Source organism: Gopherus evgoodei, chromosome 9, assembly GCF_007399415.2.
Source record: "Gopherus evgoodei ecotype Sinaloan lineage chromosome 9, rGopEvg1_v1.p, whole genome shotgun sequence".
Classification (NCBI taxonomy): Eukaryota; Metazoa; Chordata; order Testudines; family Testudinidae; genus Gopherus; species Gopherus evgoodei.
The window spans coordinates 104,388,466-104,408,914 of record NC_044330.1 but is presented as its reverse complement, the minus strand read 5'-3'; the positions used below and the strand labels follow the sequence as shown (position 1 = coordinate 104,408,914).

General features: G+C 45.0%; 1 protein-coding gene across 1 annotated transcript in view; it reads right to left on the bottom strand.

The window, feature by feature from the left end:
• Positions 1–20,449, bottom strand: part of GPC3 (glypican 3) — a 275,530-nt gene that overhangs the window by 214,102 nt on the left and 40,979 nt on the right. The gene's annotated exons all lie outside the window — the stretch shown is intronic.

Here is a 20,449-nt window from a genome sequence, read left to right as displayed (position 1 = left end):
AGTGGAGTCGCTCTGGATTTTCCATGCTCCAGACACAGGTTAAATGGGCTGCCACAGTTCAGTTCCACAGACACAAAGCCTGGTCAAGGAATCGTATTCCTGTATCTAGGTCAAGGGGTCTCGAACTGGGGGTCAGGACCCCACAGGGGATTGCGAGGTTATTACATGGGGGGCCGCAAGCCGTCAGCCTCCACCCCAAACCCTGCTTTGCCTCCAGCATTTATAATGGTGTTAAATATATTAAAAAGTGTGTTTAATTTATAAGGGGGGGTCGCACTCAGAGGCTTGCTGTGTGAAAGGGGGCACCAGTACAAAAGTTTGAGACCTCCTGGGTTCCCCTGATCTGCATTTCCCCCTGTGCACAGCTGGAAGACACACAGCATGCATCAAGATAACAGCGGGGATGAAGGTGGGGGCAGGGTGGTGCAACAATACTGACCACAGCAGCCCCCTCCATGATGAGATTTGTTCCTGGTTAGCTGCTGGTTAAAAACCAAACGTGCAGCAGGAATGAATGTCGGTGCCCAGCACCAGCACGCTGACCAGGCTAGAATACTTCGGTGCCATGAAGGGTCCCTGGTCAGCAGCAGCTCTGCACAACAGGAGCAACACTGAGCCAGAAGCAAGGCACTTGCAGAAGCTGGTCAGGGAGACTTGTAGCCTGTGCTCTAGCCAATGCTATTCCTCACCCTCATCCAAGGGCACCAGAAACCTAAGCAAGGAAGCGTGACATCCTTGTATAGGGTGAGCAGACGGGCCTTGATGGGCTGAATCAAATGCAGCGACGTTGCCAATGAACAGCTATGCCAACAGGCATTTTCAGGGTACAGAAACCCCTGCATTGCCTGACTGGGACTCTTCCCCACCATAAAGAGAGGAGCCCATCCAGTACCATTAGGAACAAAGCACCCGTTCCGACTCTGCCCACATGAAAGGACGTCAACTGCCAGCCAGGGAGTGGGAGGTAACAGCGACACTGGGTAACTACAGCTCTACCCACTTTGGCTCAGATACGGATTTCAATTTGAATGCAAGGGGCATTCGGGAAAAGTTGATTCTTCGTTTTTAAAGAGGATAGTGTCTCCTTAACTGCACGTGGGTGGTCCCTGAGGCCACTGTCTGACCAAGCACGGAACATGTGTAGGTGTAACAAACATTTCATCACTCCAGATAAGCTTAAAAGTTTTCCAAGGCTCCTGAGGGAACACAACCCATCGATATTTCTGGGGCTAGGACTCCCAAAACTCGTGTCTTTCCTTCTCCTACTCTTCCAGTTTCCCAAGCTGGTATTTAAGTGTCAAGGCGTAGACATGATAAACTACTGCCACAGAGCAGACGCCTCTTGCTGATCAGAACCCAGAATTGGGAAAGCTACATCCACCTTTAAGCAAAGGCCCGGAATAACCAAGTCCTATGCCAAAGACTTATGGAACTTCAATGGGATCTGCACAAATCAACCGACTTTTACACCCACAGAGACACTCACTGGGGTACATGGAAGTCAGCCTGGGAAGAGAGAGTCCAGCCTCCAGGACCTTACCGCAGTATCAGAGCCCTAGCGAAACTGGCTGACAGTCTCAGACAGCTGGTTAGTGTGTCAGTTATTGCAGTGAGCTTGTCAATTCGGTCCCAGCTCCAAGCCTCTGCTCTCAATCAAGCTGCACTTGGTAACGCTGTTCATCTTGCTTGGTTTGATTTAAGATTTCACACATTTCTCTCCTACTTGCTTTGCTTCCTTCGCTTTCCAAATAGTTTTGCGCCTATTTCTACCTGCTTTTGCCTTTCTGTTGTTTCCCCCAGCTTTTCTGTTCTTCGCTACTGCCATGCACTTTAACTCAGCTTTGCTCATCTACATCTGTCACTAGTTAATCTTCTGGTCCTTGCACTCGGTTCCTTTTTCCGTTTACTTGTTTCTTATATTCTCCTGTTCTCTTCCACCCTTGTCTTGTCATAGTCACTGCTGCTCTGCACAGCTCACTCCCCCCTGCCACCTCCTCTAGTTTATGTCATCGATCAGGCATTTTAGCATCCTCCAGTTACTGCTTTAATGGAAAAGTTTCACAGGATGTTTCTCAGCCCATTCATTTGTTCCCCTCTCACTACAGGACTTCTGCTGTTTTCAGTCAGGTTCCTCTCCCTCCCTGCAAACATCCGCTGTTGGGGTTTGCCTCTCTCTGGGGCGGCTGCGAGCCGGGCCACCTCACTACACGAGTCCAGTGCACCGGCGAATTAGCCTGGTGGGGTAGGGAACAGCCAGGAGCTCAGGCCCTCAGGCAGGGGCTGAGCAAACAGTTCAGTATATTAAGCCAAGGCTCCTGGGCCTGAGCGTCGGGGCGAGGGGGAGACTGCCACCCGTGAGTGGGGTGACAGGGGGGACACAGGCCCTCCCACTCCTCTGCGTCCCAGCCTGGGGCCCTAACAGCGGCAGGCAGCCTGCTGCTGTGTCAGTGGGGATCCTGGCCACATCACACTGACATTGGCTCTGGGTGTGCTGCAGCCAGACTAGGGTCGGCTGCCCCCAGGCTACTTCCGACCTCCCCCTCTACCAGTACCTGCGTCTCTGCGGCGTCTTCCGCAGCGTCCCACCCCATGGGCTCCTCGGGATACTGAGCCAGGGGTAAACTGGGCAGCTCCTCGGGGTCCCTTTGTACCGGCCGGCCTAGGGGCTCTTCCACCGCCTGGTCGGCGTTCAGGCTCCGCAGGTACGGCCAGTCCTTGGGTTGGTCGCAGGCAGCAGGAGTCTCCCCAGTAGGAGCTAGGGCACCAGCGTCTGGCCTCTCTGGCGGCCAGGCGGCTTCTGAGCCCTGGGGCTGGGCTTTTATACTTCCTGTCCTGTGCCTTGACCTCTGGGGGGCGGGCACAGGCTCCTGTGGCTCCGCCCACTTTGGTCCCGTAGGGACTCGTCGGTCTCTGGGCTGGCTGGGAGCCAGGTTGCCTCACTACACTCCCCCATCTCAGTTTTCATTGGTCTCAAGTCTCCTCTCGCTGTCTCTGCAAGTCCTTGGAGGGAAGAGTAAAATCCCACTCTGCTCTGCTGTCTGGCCCTACTTCCCTTCCCTCCTCTAGACTGTTACAGAGTTACCACATAAAAACAGAGAGACCAGAGAATTCAGTTTAACACAGACCTCACTGGAAAAGGGAGTGGCAAACATCTTGTAACTGTACCAGGAAAATAAAACACGTGCCAGTAACTGAGGGTTTGTATAAACAGGGATCTGCGGGGCACTGCTGCCCAGCAGATACACACACTTTGTAAGACAACGGTTTCAGAATTTAGAAGCTCCAGATAAGGAAACAGTTTGCCTGCAGAGGTTATAAACTCTTCAGGCTTAAGTCTCTAGAGTCTCCAGCACAGTTTTCTACTTAAAAGAGTGAACAGTGTGCACTCAAATCCAGCTGTGGGCTATCAAGACACAATACATGGTGGGCTACCTGTGTGGTGAGCAAACTTTCTGCTACCTGAAGTTTGAATATTTGAGGGTCCAGAGGACCTCCATTCTATTGATATTTGTCACTGCATCTAGGACAGAGTTCAACTGAACATGTCTGTCTGTATGATAAACAGATACATATATATGTGCATATTAGGGTGACCAGATAGCAAGTGTAAAAAATCAGGACGGGGTGGAGGATAGTAGTCACCCATATAAAACAAAGCCCCAGATATCGGGACTGACCCTATAAATTGGGACATCTGGTCACGCTAGTGTACATGTTGTGAGAAAGTTCCGCCTCTATCTTGGTGGGTCCTGCGCTTATTGGTGGATTTGCTCGCCTCACAGATTCACCCTCTGGGTCGAGAAACAGCCCAGAGACCTTCCCCTCTGGTAGAAGCCACAGTCCAGGTCAATTCCTCCTGTGTCTGATCAGGAGTTGGGAGGTTTTGGAGGAACCTGGGCCCACCCTCTACTCCAAGTTCCAGCCCAGGGCCCTGTGGACTGCAGCTGTCTAGAGTGCCTCCTGGTACAGTTGTGCGACAGCTACAACTCCCTGGGCTACTTCCCTATGGCCTCCTTCCAACACCTTCTTTGTCCTTACCACCAGACCTTCTTCCTGATATCTGATAACGCTTGTACTACTCAGGCCTCCAGCAGTATGTCCTCACTCTCAGTTTCCTGCACACCTCTTGCTCCCAGCTCCTCACATGCACTTCCTCTCCTCTGGCTCCCCCTGACCTAGCTGGAGTGAGCCCTTTTCTAGCATCAGAGGGGCCTTAATTAGAATCAGGTGCTTAACAGCCTCACCTGACTCTTGGAAGGTTAATTGGAGTCAGGTGTTCTCATTAGCTTGGAGCAGCCGCTGCTCTGGTCACTCAAGGAACAGAAAACTGCTTATCCAGTGGCCAGTATATCTCCCTTCTCCTACCCTGCTGTTCCCAACTGGCCTGGGTCTATCACAATACACACACCCACTCCTCAAAATATAGATTCATAGATTCATAGACTCTAGGACTGGAAGGAACCTCGAGAGGTCATCGAATCCAGTCCCCTGCCCTCATGGCAGGACCAAATATTGTCTAGACCATCCCTAATAGACATTTATCTAACCTACTCTTAAATATCTCCAGAGATGGAGATTCCACAACTTCCCTAGGCAATCTATTCCAGTGTTTAACTACCCTGACAGTTAGGAACTTTTTCCTAATGTCCAACCTAAATCTCCCTTGCTGCAGTTTAAGCCCATTGCTTCTTGTTCTATCATTGGAGGCTAAGGTGAACAAGTTTTCTCCCTCCTCCTGATGACACCCTTTTAGATACCTGAAAACTGCTATCAGGTCCCCTCTCAGTCTTCTCTTTTCCAAACTAAACAACCCAATTCCTTCAGCCTTCCTTCATAGGTCATGTTCTCAAGACCTTTAATCATTCTTGTTGCTCTTCTCTGGACCCTCTCCAATTTCTCCACATCTTTCTTGAAATGCGGTGCCCAGAACTGGACACAATACTCCAGCTGAGGCCTGACCAGCGCAGAGTAAAACGGAAGAATGACTTCTCGTGTCTTGTTTACAACACACCTGTTAATGCATCCCAGAATCATGTTTGCTTTTTTTGCAACAGTATCACACTGTTGACTCATATTAAGCTTGTGGTCTACTATGACCCCTAGATCTCTTTCTGCCATACTCCTTCCTAGACAGTCTCTTCCCATTCTGTATGTGTGAAACTGATTGTTCCTTCCTAAGTGGAGCACTTTGCATTTATCTTTATTGAACTTCATCTGGTTTACCTCAGACCATTTCTCCAATTTGTCCAGATCATTTTGAATTTTGACCCTGTCCTCCAAAGCAGTTGCAATCCCTCCCAGTTTGGTATCGTCCGCAAACTTAATAAGCGTACTTTCTATGCCAACATCTAAATCGTTGATGAAGATATTGAACAGAACCGGTCCCAAAACAGACCCCTGCGGAACCCCACGTGTTATACCTTTCCAGCAGGATTGGGAGCCATTAACAACTACTTTCTGAGTATGGTTATCCAGCCAGTTATGCACCCACCTTATAGTAGCCCCATCTAAATTGTACTTTCCTAGTTTATCTATAAGAATATCATGCGAGACTGTATCAAATGCCTTACTAAGTCTAGGTATATCACATCCACTGCTTCTCCCTTATCCACAAGGCTCGTTATCCTATCAAAGAACGCTATCAGATTAGTTTGACACGATTAGTTCGTTACAAATCCATGCTGGCTATTCCCTATCACCTTACCACCTTCCAAGTGTTTGCAGATGATTTCTTTAATTACCTGCTCCATTATCTTCTCTGGCACAGAAGTTAAACTAACTGGTCTGTAGTTTCCTGGGTTGTTTTTATTTCCCCTTTTTATAGATGGGCACTATATTTGCCCCCTTCCAGTCTTCTGGAATATCCCCCGTCTCCCATGATTTCCCAAAGATAATAGTTAGAGGCTCAGATACCTCTTCTATTAACTCCTTGAGTATTCTAGGATGCATTTCATCAGCATTAGAAATGCCAGCGTTCAAGTCCTTCGTTGGGCAGACCAATTGGCATTGCTAAAATAGATTTTTAAAGTGTTATGTTTACCTTGCACAATGATGATTTAAAAAACCGGCACTATTGCATTGCTATGGCTATGCTATAGTGTCAGTTTGATTAGGATATGCTAGCGGCAGTTACTTGCTAGATACTCATCATTAGCAAACTTGTCATTCAGTGAACTGGAAAACCCAATAGTTCCAAATGACTGGATACTTTTCACTCTCCACATAGAACAGCTGAAAATAACATTAGTCACTTTCCGGGCTTTGCCTTAAGGATAGCTTCAGGATAACAATTTGTTACTTCTTAAAATCTTGTATTGCAGCTATCAGGCAAAGATATTGTCAAAAAGAGTTTAATCAGCAAAAAGCAAGACAATAAATCAGGGGCTTAACCACTGTTTCACACACAGAGGCAAAAAAAATGGCTGGACTGCAGAGATAACACATTCATGTTCTTAAACCATATGGAATTCTTCCAGATGAGCATTTCAGATCGCTCTGTTCATCATTAACCTACACATTCCAGTCCTGCAGACAGCTTTAAGGGTTAATTTGGTAATGAAAAGGAAAGTCTGAGCATAGCTCACATCACCCACTGCAGATCCTCTGCTGATGTCAATCAACACAATGTCCTTTCTCTTTTAACTATCAGCTGAGGATCATACCCCCAGAGGACACTGCCCCAGCGGAAGAATGGTGCATGCCATTTAACACAATACATACAAAGCAACTTTTTAATATGAAGACCCCTTCTCCCCCTCCATCCACTGCCACGCCAGCATCAGATTAGAAGTAAAGAAACGAAATGGAAATGAAGAGGGAAGAGAAAGAACATGGAGATGCAGCTCAACTGCCCCATTCCGGGCCAGCATTTTGCTCTTTCACTCCTCTCATCCCAGGTTATGCCACTTCTTTTGTGGCACAACAGATCCAGAAGAGTTACAGAACTTAGGCCCACCAGAGACCCTTGTGATCACTTAGTCTGATTGCCTGAACAACTGGCAGTGAATCGTCACCCAACAATTCCTCTATGAAGCCCGTGTCACACTGAACGAGAGCATCTCTTTTAGAAAGACACCCAATCTTGATTGAAAGTTCGACTTTTATAAGCTCCATATGGAATGCACAGTCCATTCCTTTGGGGCTGTTTCTTTAGTAAGCGCCCAGCAGGGCAGGGCGAGAGGGACAGCCACCCAGGGCTCAGAGCTGGCAGGGAGACAAAAATGGGGCAGTGGTAGCCGCTGGGGCTCCTCCATTAAATCAGCCATCTCCCCATCCCCTGCAGCACTTGGCAGCCCACCTCCAGTGGGTTCCCTGCCACAGGTACCCCCTCCAGCACCTCCCAAATACTCCCTCCAACACTCCCCAAAATACCCCTGCCAGCTCCTCCTTCTCTAGTGTTGCCAACCCTCCAGGATTGTCCTAGAGTCTCCAGGAATTAAAGATTAATCTTTGACTAAAGATAATGTTGTGTGATGAAACCTCCAGGAATTTATCCAACCAAGCTTGGCAACCCTATCCCTCTCCTCCCCCAAGCTGTGTCCTCTATTTTGGAACTCAACCCTAAAAGGTGTCGTTGGGTCTGGAGGACGTATGGCTAGTATTCAAACTAGACAACATCGAAAAGTTGTACTCATGAGATTTTGGCCCTTAAGATGGTAGAAATTCCATGAGATCCGCTGTCCTTGTGAAGTTCTGATCACATCTAAATTAAAATCCCAAAAGGGCCCTCTTCTCATCTGGGAGCCAGACAAGCACCCAGAGATCCACCAGGCAGGTTCTGGGTTGTGCCCATTTCTTTGTGCCACATAGCTCAGGCTCTGACATCAAATCAACGGGAGTTAGACCCACAACCATGGATCTCCCATTCACAACTCTCTCCCTTTCCCCTCCCTCAGCACCTCCACCCAGTTCTCAAGTGTTCCACTCAGTACACCTTCACCTGGAACACCGTGGCAGTTGCACGGGTGCTCAGATAGGTGGTAAAAGCTGATCTGGGTAGCAGTTAGATCAGTGGTTCTCAAACTTTTGGACTGGTGCCCCCTTTTACATAGCAAGCCTCTGAGAGCAACCCCCCCTTATAAATTAAAAACATTTTTTAGTATATTTAACACCATTATAAGTGCTGGAGGCAAAGCAGGGTTTGGGGTGGAGGCTGACGGCTCGTGACCCCAAAGGGTCCCGACCTCCAGTTTGAGAACTCCTGAGTTAGACTGATTCCTATTCCTGCTTTCATGGGAAACTATATTTTCAAAAATAAAACGTAGTTTTCAACTAGAGAGAGAAAATCTGTGTCTTTCATGACTGACATTAAACTGCTTCATCATTTGCATTAGATATACTGCATAAGTGGCTCCGTTCTCAAATAAGTCCCCACTGCAGCTCTGATCCTTCTGTATAAAACGAATATTGGTGATTCTACTCAATGATCTTGACACGGTTTTGTATTACTATATGCTATGCCAATTGATTTTTGAATTTTGAACCAGCATTTTGTAAAAGCAGTTAAATAATCAATGCTTTCATTATAATAAAACCACTTTACAGCTAAACTGTTGTCACTTACGTTCAATTGTTTGGATTTTTGGTTTTTTGATGAAAAATTGTCATCTCCTAAAACAATGCGATTCTGCCACATTTGGAAACATTAGGCTATTTACATCTTTATTACTAAAACCACTGAGATGTACAGTCTACAGAAAAGGCTGTTCAATCAACAAGGAGCAAGTGAAGTGAAAAAGCATTAATGTTACATTTCAGGCAATTATTGAAAAATGATCAAAATTCCTATGCATCTTAAATTCTTTGCAAACAACACAGAATTTATATTACATAGATCCCAGTTTCATTAAGATAATACGATTTGTAATAATACGGGGAAAGTGAAATGGAATCCAGTCTCCTAGGCACTGCTCTCCCTAAAGGCGTATCGGTGCACAAACTGGAGTTTCCAGCACAGCACTTGTAATCTCAGAAGCCACTGCACCTATTAAACACTTAGCAGGGCTCCAGGAGTAAGACAACACCAGAGACAACACAGTCCCCAGCGAGATAAAAATCAGATCCCTGCTTTCAGGATTTGAACGCTGTTTTAGTTCCATTGAATGTTTTATCTCTCTGGAAATCCAAACAGGCAAGAATGTGTTATCAAACCGATCCTCTAAGGAACAGAGCAGTGAGTCTCTGTACTAAGCTTGATACACAGGCAGTCTGGAATTTGTGATTGGTCTGGCATAAGGAAAACTGATAGCCTGGTGCCACTTATGCTGCTAAATGTCTTGGCGAGAAAGTTGTTGCATCCCGTACATGTTCACAGAGGATGTATCCAAACTGAAAAAGGTGGCTTGAGCTGAGAAGCAGAACTTAACTTTAAGGGCGCCATCAAATTCACTTGCCAGAAGAGTGGACTGGAGAGTTGTTTGTTTAACAAGAAAACAAATGAAAAGCTTTAAATCAAGTGGACTGCTGTAAATGGAAAAATCTATTTGGCTGTTAATTGTTGCTTAAATGAGAGATGTGCTCTTATCTAAATGCAGGAAACCTTTGTTATCCTCCCAATGGAATACCAGCTAAAGTACTGATGAAGATTTAAAAACACATCATTTAACCAATCAGTTGCAAAACTTCTGACACAAAAGAAAAGTCCTTTTAAAAATGTATTAGATTTTCAACTGCAAAAAATGCAGTGGACCACAAACCTGATGAAAGTTGCACAAAGCAGACTGCAGAAACAGAAAACCATGGTGCTAATTTTAAACCTTTTTTTAAACTCGTATTCATATTTAAGGGGCCTTTACAAAAATCTAAAATTTTCCCATTATGTTCAAATCATTAATTAAAAAGTATAATAAAACAGGAAATAAATATATGTATATGAGCTGATTAGAATTAAAAAACTACATTAGGAAGAAAAACAATGGGAACTGCAGAGTAATATTCAAAGATGATACAAAAATGGTGATAGACAGTCACAGCTTTTCTGCTGATTTCTGTGTACGTGTTTTCCCCTCAGTCATTCATCTCCATTTTGTTTTCCCACCTCTTTCGTAAGAGGTCCATCTATCTCACCGCCTGTTACTAGCTATCAAGCAAGTAGCAATAGGCTATGATTCAGGAGGGCCCTTAAGCACATGTTTATCTTTAAGGATGGCCCTACCCGAATTGAGGCCTGGAGGAATTAATAAAGTGCCTCCGGAATGGATTATTTATGGAGCAGTGGCTGGGAGGGCTATATTGCGCACACCCACAAGGCGTAAGACAACACTGTCCCGTCTCCCTTCCCCAAGGAACTTGCAAACTAAACAACTGACCCTGCAAGTTCTCCAAGAAGAGCAGCCATTGACTTCAATGAGAGTCTGATATATGGAGAGCTTTATGGATTAGGCCCTAATTTGGGCCATACCAATATATGCAACACCCCAGACCACACCTCCAATTGGCAAGGGAGCAGATATCATAGAGAGGGTTTACGTCTCCATCATACACCTTACAAAGCTGTCTAGTTAGACCGACTACAAAAAGAGGATCCCCTCTGCTGCAAACAGTTCTCCTTGGGAGTCAAAGTAAAGGCATAGAGGATCTGCCTGATGTCCCTCCCCTAATGCCCCAGGTGAAAGCCTGTACTTAATTTTATTAACAACATACATTTAATATTAAGGGCATGAATTCCATTTACACTGCTCCTGATGTGTAAAAGTGCCTCCAAGTGGGTACCAATGTAAATGGTCCCCAAATTAAGACCCCTTTCACACTACCAGAACAAAGAGGACTTAAAGTAAATAAGAATCAGGCCATATATTTTCATGTTGGCTTTTTTGTTCAAATGTAACTAGTTCTCCAGGAATTTGGATGAATTATCTGGACTGAATCACTGCAAAAGAACACAACAATGTTGAGTTTTGATCAGCAGGGTAAAGACTGAAACATGCATACAGCATGTATGGTTTCCAGTAATGCAAGGGGCCAAATCTTTCCATCCTTGCTCTGGGAATTGAGAGAAGACTGCAGGATTTTGTCCATCACTTGCAAGTTAAAATGTTTCCTTTAGAAAAAAGAGTGTTTAAAACAACAAACAAACAAACAAACAACAAAAGCCAAAGGTTTGCATTTCTGACTCGTTTCACTGTCTTGGCTTCATTTCCATTTGTTAGCTGTAATGTCAAGGAAAATTATATTATATGATGATGTAATCCCCAGTAGTAACACATACACCTAACCCTTCCCGGACATGGTGGTAATGATACACACTGGCATTTAGTAAGGCATAAATGCCCCAGGGAACCTTGGGGGAGCATATTGAGCAGAGCCATTGTCACACATCTACAAGTCTGGGAGCAGGTTCTCCACACCATGCTAGCTGGGGGCTAGCACTCCCTCTCCGAACATGGTCCTTTAGGTGCAGCATGCAGACCCACCTTTACATTCAGGTAGCACAACTGACTTTGTCCTGTGCACACGAATCGGGTGCTGCCTCTCTGGCTTCACATGTAGACAGAGCTGTGATTCTACCCTAAAATCTTATTCATCTCGAACACTCCAGTTGGGTCTCCCGTTTCAGGTCTCAGAGAACAGCATTAAAGGACCATTTTATTACAAAAAAATAGATTAAAAAAAACCACTTTCATTTTGCATTCGTCTCAAAGCGGCTTTGTCTCACATACAATCTTCTGAAGTAAAACATACTGAAAACACATTTAGCTGCCATGTCCAATTAACCATGTGTAATCAGATCACAAGCCTGTAGGCCTGCCAGTTTCTTGCTGAGCTTCCCCACAACTCGAGAGGTTCTGGTCTCCCTTGATGTGCACGCATAATTCTCTTTAGCCTTAAACAGGCGCTACCGAGACAACCAGGGGAGGAGGGAAGACGAAAGAGAGGAAAGGGAGAGAATTAAAAAGTTATTTCTGGGCTAATAGAGCTAGCAGAGGAAATCTGCAACAAGACTTCTGGGTGTTCTACACACACGTAGCCACAGGAATATTGTCGTCTGTGGAATAGACGCGTAGAGGTGAGAAGAACTAACTGGAGTTCCTGAGCCCACCAAAAAATTACCACACACACTAGCCCCCTCTCCAGTGGACATTTATTCAGGCTGGAATTTGCCAAGATTTTTACGGAAGCCACCCCACTCCCACAGAATTTCAATGGGGGTTGAGCACTCAACTCCCTTACGCTCTTTGGAAAATCCCCAATTTATTTAAATAGATTCATAAAACACGCTCTCTCCCCTCCTTCCCCCTCCCCCACGTCCCATGCTCTGGGCGGATTGAACATAATTTATGTCCACAATAATAACTGGTAACAACTGTTAAAAAAACAGAAGAAAAATAACTAAAAACTTGAGAGAAAAAGCTATAAAAAATATGAGGTACGGCAAGCCCCATGGCTCAACTAGCAGACACGGCGATGCTCTAGCTCAGGCTGCAGGTATTTGAGAAGGAACTGCTACTGTGCTATTCTTAGCACATTAGCCTGATCAGAGCTAACACAGGTATGTCCCCTCGAGCTGGAAGTTACACCTTCAATTCCAGTGTAGAGACACCCTAAAACAGTTGCCTGACCCTTTCTATACGAGACCTTATACAATCACTTCACACAATGACTGGATTACAGGCTAGGGAAAAAGACACACCCACATACACACCCACAATGGGCCAATCCTCCAAGTGCTTCATATATAGGAAGTCAGTGTCTAATACTGAGCATTTACAAGATTGGGCCCAACATGGCATTTTCACTTATGAATACAAGTGGCTTGATATTTTAGTTCAATAGCACCAAATAACTAGAGCTGAGCAGCTTTGTCCTCATCCTGCATTGACAAGAAGGGCCTGCTACCTGTGGTTTAGCGCTCAATGGGTTGCATCTCACTCTCAAGCCAGTGTGGGCGATCCAGCAACAGGATCTTTCAACACACAACACCGCTGGGCATTAGCACTAGAGTTGGTAACGTTATTTTCCCAGTATTCCAGGGTTAAACAGAGGGTCAGATCTTCAACATGACTATAACTTTATTTATAAAGAGATGGTGAACACCTGACTTGAGCTCAGACCCTCCAGCCAGCCCCTTTCACAGTGTTCTAACCACCTCTCCTGACCCGTGCCCCATGGTTCTGATTTGCTTTACTAAGTTTTGGCCCAATCCTCATTCAATATGATACTTGTCATGCTACAAGACACCAGTTTCTGGGCAGTTCTTGCTCCTGTTTCCCTGGTCTCTTATCCAAATGAACAGCCCCCTTCGTTTCACATTGTCAGTCAATTTCACATCTGAACACTTGGCTGCATCCTCCAGATCACTGATGTACAACATAAGCGTACTGCTCCCCTTGGCCCTCCATCTCTCTCCCACCAGGTGCCTAGCGATCACTTCCTGGCTTCTATTACTAAGCTAGTCTCTTAATCCAATTGAATACTTCATCAATACTGCACTTCCTAACTCCCCTACATCTACTACATTGTGGTACTTGTTAAATTGCCATTAAGTGATTAAAACAAGACTCTCTGGGCAGTATGTCAAAGAGATGTTAAATTGCCTTTTTTAAATGTTAATTATTTAGCTCCTGCAATCATATTACACAACCCTGATCGTAATCATTCATTAACCTGTAGTTTTAAATGGTGATTAGCAGGACTTTACAATGCTAATAATGTTCCTTCCAGTCACATTTTAAAAGTTTATTAAATAGTACAAAGCAAATCAAATATGCACACCCAATCCCAGGATATCCAACCAGCAACGAGAACAGGAAGGGGAGGATTTTAACTCACGGGGGAGGTGTACATTTTGCTATCAGGCTTTTACAGGAGGTGTCCGTCACAATAAATTGGCTGCAAAACAGTCAAGTATCAGTTGAACAGAAACACTTCTTCCCCAGTGTGGCATCAGATCTGTAGCACATAGAGGACCCCCTACTTCTAATTAGCTGTATTCCCTTGCATGCAAGTCAACCCACAAGTTTCTCTAGAGGCAACTCTTTTTGCCGGTGTTCTCTGACAAGGACTGCATTAGTCATCTTATGCTCCAAATAAACTGTGCAAACTGATCCACACTAGAGAAACTATGCTGCTTATATTACTTGTAAAACATTTAGTGTTCACACACAAAGGCCTGAAATCCTCTATATCTGGTTAGCACAGACAAACATTTAGTAATTATAGTTAAATCCTAACCAAGTCAATCTGGACCAGCATGGACAGAGACAAAAATGAAACAGTTCAGCTAGCTTTCCATTCCCGTTCTACATCATGAACCTGGGGCTTGTCACATCCAGAGCACAATGCTGGGGAGGCCCTGTGCAGGGAATTGTGGGATACGTACCCAGAGGACATAGCAACTGCAAGAGTTCGGAACAGGTCTTACGTGGACCTGGGGCGAACTTGCAACAGTGCTGAAGTAGATTCCATGTGGCTAGAGAGGAGGCTTAAATTGGTTTAGTTCACTTCTCGAATGTAAACAAAGCTAAGGTTGTCTCAATATATCTACCTGTGGGCACCTTCTCCCATGAAAGTTCCTCCCACAACTGGTGGGCAGTTAGGGATGCTGCTATGAACCAGCTCTGGGGGATTAGTGCTTAAAAGACTCCACCCATATCGAAGCAGCAGAAGAAAGTTAATAGGCTGAGGGCCAAACAAACCCACTAAATTCAGAAAACAAACTGCTACTTTGATCTGAACTCATCCTGTTATTCTGTATAATGGCTCATACTTCTTCAAGGTTACTTCTCAACAGGGGACCATTTTAAAAATATGTAGAATATATAGGATAATATCTAATTGTATACTTTGTGTGCATGTTTGTATTCTAAAACTACAGTCCTCAAGAGGACAAGTAATACCTAACCCCTGCATTTGAACAAGAGCCTACCTTATTATTTTGGTACTTAGTGTTCATATAAACCTAAAAATAGTTATAATGGGCTGACACCCTCTGGTGAAGTTTTTCTTTTTAAGGAAAGACAACTGAGCATAAAAAAGGGTCAAAATGGATCACCAGAGCACTCCTATATTTCTACCTCTACTTGAATTTTTTACTAAATTAGATCTCTGGAGACTTTAAAACAGCTGCTTTTCCATCACTATCACTCAAAATAGTAAGTCAAGCATGCCCAAAAGGAGTAATACATGCTTCCATACGGCCATGTACACTTGATGGGTAAAGAGGCCAGGAAGAATATAGAAAGATATCACTGGAGAATACGAGAACTATACCCTGTTAACTGGAATTAGAGAAAAGACTAGTTTATGATCCAAATGAAACTCTAGGATATAAATTTGCTCAATACGATAATTGCAAGGAATGCAACCCTTTCCAAAAGTGTTTACATTATGCAGCACCATGCTGATAATCAATGCTTAATTAGATCCTTTTACCCTGATGCAGACCTTTTTAATGTTACTGTCATCCTGTTACCATCTAATCTTTTTCCCTCTCTTGAATGGTTTTGTCCTCTTACAAAAACCCATCATGAGGAGGCAAGTGCCAAGATAATTAATTTTTCAGTAAAAGCCAAGTTGTTGTTTTCTCTGAACATCTAACACTTCAGGAAATGTCAGAAATGTCAGAACATATGAGTGGAAATAAATTCAGTGTTCTGCTTTCCTATTAATACTGCATGACCTCTTCAACTGCTTCACTTAGTGAAAGAAAACTGGACACTCCCACGGAGAGAGGGGGTGAGGAAGGGACAACCACTGGAAGAGGGGGAAGAAAGGAAAGCATGGCAAGATGAATTGACTACTCCCTACCAAAATATTGGCCACAGGCTGGTTTTAAAAGCAACTCATTTGCAAAAACTTAAAATCAAGAGGGTCAAATCAAATATTTACACTTAGCAAACTAAAAACGGTGTGCAAAAAAATTGCTTTGTCTTTAAATATTATCACCAATTATTTATATTACAGCAGCACCCCAGAGAGATCCAGACCCCACTGCGCTAGGTGCTGTACATACATATAGTGTAAGGTACACCCCCGGCCCTTAGAAATTAAAGTCTTAACTGACAACTGTGGGAGAAAGGAAGTGCTATTACTATCCTCATTTACAGAGGGAAACTGAGGCATGGAAAGGGTAAGACCCCAGTTCAGCACTTAAGCACAAAATAAAGTCTATCCCTTTTCAGCACACCACTTCAGTGCTCTGCTGAAACCAGGGCCAAGATCACACAGGGGGTCTGTGGCTGACTTGGGAACTGAGCCAGGATCTCCTGCATCATAGCCCTCAGCTTTTACCTTCCTCTCTGACTCCTGGTATATTGAGCTGCAGCAACAGGAAATAATATTGGTATATAAAGAACATAAGAGCTGCCATACTGAGTCAGACCAATGGTCCATCTTGCCCAGTATCCTGCCTCTGAATTGGCATGAAGTGCCACTGGCTGGCACCACACCCACCATTTCCAGATCGCCCCCATTTTTAGGAAGTGCCTCAGAATGTACCGTTAGGGATGAACAGCTCCTTTTCAGGGTGGCATGGGACCAGACACACCTAGCCAAAAAGCACACAGAACCCGTGTTGAGGTTTTGCTCCCTCCCCAGAATGCTTCAAAGTGACACAGTCCCTTTTCAATGACGAGTTTCACCTTGGCCAAATCTCTTAGCTGCTGGATGGCATGAAGCTTCCTATTACAAACAACATGCAGAAGCTTAGACTAGAACTCAGCGCTAGCTCCCCACAAAGAGGAACAGCCTCTGAAAACTATTAGTGAATTAAATCAATGTGACTAGTCTGCTGTCCAAAAGACACACACACACACACACACACACACACACACACACACACACACACACAAGAAAGAAAAAGGCACTTAGCTCTGTTCACTTAGACCTCTGCTCACCGTTTCAGCACATAACTAAATCAGTCCGATGATAGGGAGCACAGTGTTTATGTGAGGAACCTATAGATATATGAAACCATCATTTGGAGTTTTCCAGCTCCTGGAGTGCCAGATAGAGCCTCTAGAGGGGCCAACCCTATAGACTACAACAGTAATGGCTACCAGCACCCTCTGACAATTTCCTAGCATGCATGGAATCCCTAGGGGGGACAGAACGGACAAGGTGGGAACAGAACCAAAGAGGGAGGCTTCTCTATGGGGTGATCAGGACAAGTAGTTTTCTGGAACAATGCTGAGCCCAGGTGGCTCTGCCCTATGTGGGAGGGGCAGCCTGACTCAGAGACAAAGAGATGAGTTTAGTGTCAGTGTGGGGCTGTTTGGGTTTGGAGCCGAGCAAGAATCAGAACAGCTCAGGGAGTCTCAGATTAATCTCCCTCCCGCACCCATCAAAGGGAGACACTGAACTATAGAGAGATTTAGTGCAGGGTCAGGCAGTTCCAGCTCCGGATAGATCAGCATCCAGAGAGGCAGAAATCCCAGTGCCAGCTATCAAGAGCCAGCCGAGACTCACGCAGGACTCCAGGCCAGGGAGCCAGAAGAGGACCCTGCTGCACCCAATGGTGAAGACACCATAAGAGAAACTCTTTGTTTAAGCTAGCCAACGTTCACAGCACTGCTGCACTTGTCTCTGAAGTCATCCTCAGTACAGTACCTTCCTGGGCAGGTGCCAGGGAAGGAACTGGGGGATTGGGAAGAGTCTGAGTGTTGGGAAGTGGAGAACTTGTTGCATTGTTAATGTTTAGTACTTATTAGTGAATCCTACCCTTTCCAGCCCAAATCCTATTTTCCTGCAAGTCCACCAATGTTATATGGATTTTGGTGTGTCATTTCTCCACTGGGGTTTGTGTTGATGTGTTTTGCTGTTTCCTGTGTACTGGGTTTTATACTCCCAGCCCGCCGTGTTACCATTATTCATTTTCCCAAGGGACAGCATTTCTGCGTGTCTCTGGCACAGCGAGGAGTCACACTGGGGGGAAGCACCAGGCATCACAGAAAAGAAACCCAGGATGCAATTCATGTAAGGAGAGGGGAGAAGTCATGCCAAGTAGCAAGAACCACAGTGGAGCCTCCAACCCGGGGGAACATGCAGGTTTACAGCTGCGACACATACACATAACATCAGAGGTAACACCACTGGCTCGGAACGTAGCACTCCAACTAGTGCAGAGAGTAACCACTGCCGTTAGCAATCAGTAACAGAATTAGGGTTGTTACCTTTGGTGATTCTGCCTCCATGGGGCAGCGATACACAGTGTAGATGACAGAGACGGTGGCATTTCCAACCAGAACTCAGGACTCCTAAATGTATTTGCATACTGCTTTATACTAATCTCAGCTCTAGCATGGGCACAGTCATTCCTGCTCTGTGCCTCAAAATGAATCATAATGAATTATACACATTTTCAGGCTGCAATGAAAACGTTGGTTTGCAAGGAAGAGAGGATATATTCATACAGGCACACAAAAAGCTAAGCTGCAGAGCAACTGGCACGGATTACTCATCGGTCTCCACAAGAGATCATCAGTCCCATTTTTACAGGGAACAAGGACACTTTTTGGCACTGGAGAACAGAGCGTTCATTCCACTGCTTGGGTTCTTATTGGGTGCAGCTAATCGTTGGTTTTATGACCAAAAGCCTGTGTTACTGCTACTAAAATGGCAGATGAGCTCAAGTCTATTCACTGTTCTCCCCACTCCCAACCAACAGCAAACTTCGTGAAATGTGGTTCCTTGTTTTCAATGCATCTCACAGATTTGCTCCAACTTGCCTGACAGCCATTCCGTTCTTTTTGGGCCCAGTTCTGCAATCCTTACTCACCCTGAATAGTATCTGACTCCACGAACAGAACTTCTACTCACGCTGTCAAGCACTGCTCCACAATGACAAGGGCGGCAGCTAGGACTTCAGCCCATTTAGCCTACCATACATCTTCGTCACTGCTTGCAGAAGAGCTTCTCGAACACCTCCTGCTATTGGAAACAGGCATGGCTACCTCTGCCCTTTTCTTCTGACAACACACTCAGTTTCTCTCCTTACTCCACTTTGTTTCTCTCTTAAAAAATATATTGTAAATGCATTATTTCACTCAAAGCATTTTGAGTTACAATATGTCGATTTTATGGTCTAATCCTATAACTCCCAACATAAGTAATCTTTCCTTGACTTTGAAGTGACTTCTCACATAGGTTTTCTCCCTTCAGTATGACAGTGCAGCACTGGACTCTAGGGCCAGTGCCCTGCAAAAAAAAGTACATATATACTTAACTTTACTCAGGTTGATTAGACTGGCTCTACTCCTGTGAGTGAAAAAATGCATGCTTAAGTGTTCGCAGGATCAAAGCCGACATTTGAATTGAATCTGCTTCTGGTGTAGCTGAATAATTGAAAGGAGATTAAAATTTCGTAATCTAAATCCAGTCCATTGCACAGGACAGTTACAGGGAGAAAAGCAACAAAATAAATAACCTGAAAAGATTTGTGATGCACAGCAATACTGTTTTAACTAAGTCTAGTTGTTATGAAATAATGTGCTATTAATATTCCATATACTAAGGATAAAAATCCACCTAGGATTTGCAAAGAATCTCAGTTTAACAACCACATGCATGTCTCTGAGACAAACCTCAAAATGAATAATCATGTTTGTGGCTCAATACCATGATTGTACTGCAACGGCTAATAGAACAGCTTTCTACAACGGATGTTTAGATTGAATTTTAGAATAACAATAATTATTATTTTAGGTGGAGCTGGCAGCAGCATCTGCCTAATGTTTGTGATCATAAGACCCTGTTTTCAACTGCTCGTAAGTTTGACAAAACTTTAGCCATTTGTGTTTAAATTTTACATGCCAGGTATCTGCCTCAGGCAGTTTATTAGTTTATTTTTGTGAGCTCCGTGACCACTCTCACTGGGCAGCATGGAGCAGGAAGCCATCTGATTTGAATGCAGAAAGGACAAGAGTTGGATGGAGGGAGGGCAAGTAGCAGATTGGCACAAGGAGTCTGGTGAGTTTGGGACTGGAGGCACAGGGGGAGGGGGTGTAAGAGAAACTGGGCCTGGAACTAGGGTTGCCAATTTTGGTTGGATGTACTCCTGGAGATTTCATCACATGACAATCTTTAATTCAAGATTAATCTTTAATTCCTGGGGACTCCAGGCCAATCCTGGATAGTTGGCAACTCGACAGGGAGCTCGAGGGAAACAGGAGATGGATGAGGCAGGGGTGACACTGAGCTCAAAGGAAGAGCTGGGAGAAGGGGACTCAGACTGGGGCTGTGGAAGACACAAGGTGGAGAGTAGGGGCTGAGTAAGGATGCTGAGATTGCACAAGGAGCTGTGGGAGACGGCCGGGCTGGACAAGGAGACTGGGACTAGGAACCAGGGAGAGGGGAGACTGTTGCAGGAGGAGCCCAGAGGTGGAGACAAGGACTGGGATGAGAAGCCTGAGGAACGCAGACCGGGACGGCAAGGAGGATGGGGCTTGAACAAGAAGCCAGAGGTAGGGCAGAGAAAGGATCTGTCTCTGTCCCAGTCAAGAGCCAGGTTGCAGGG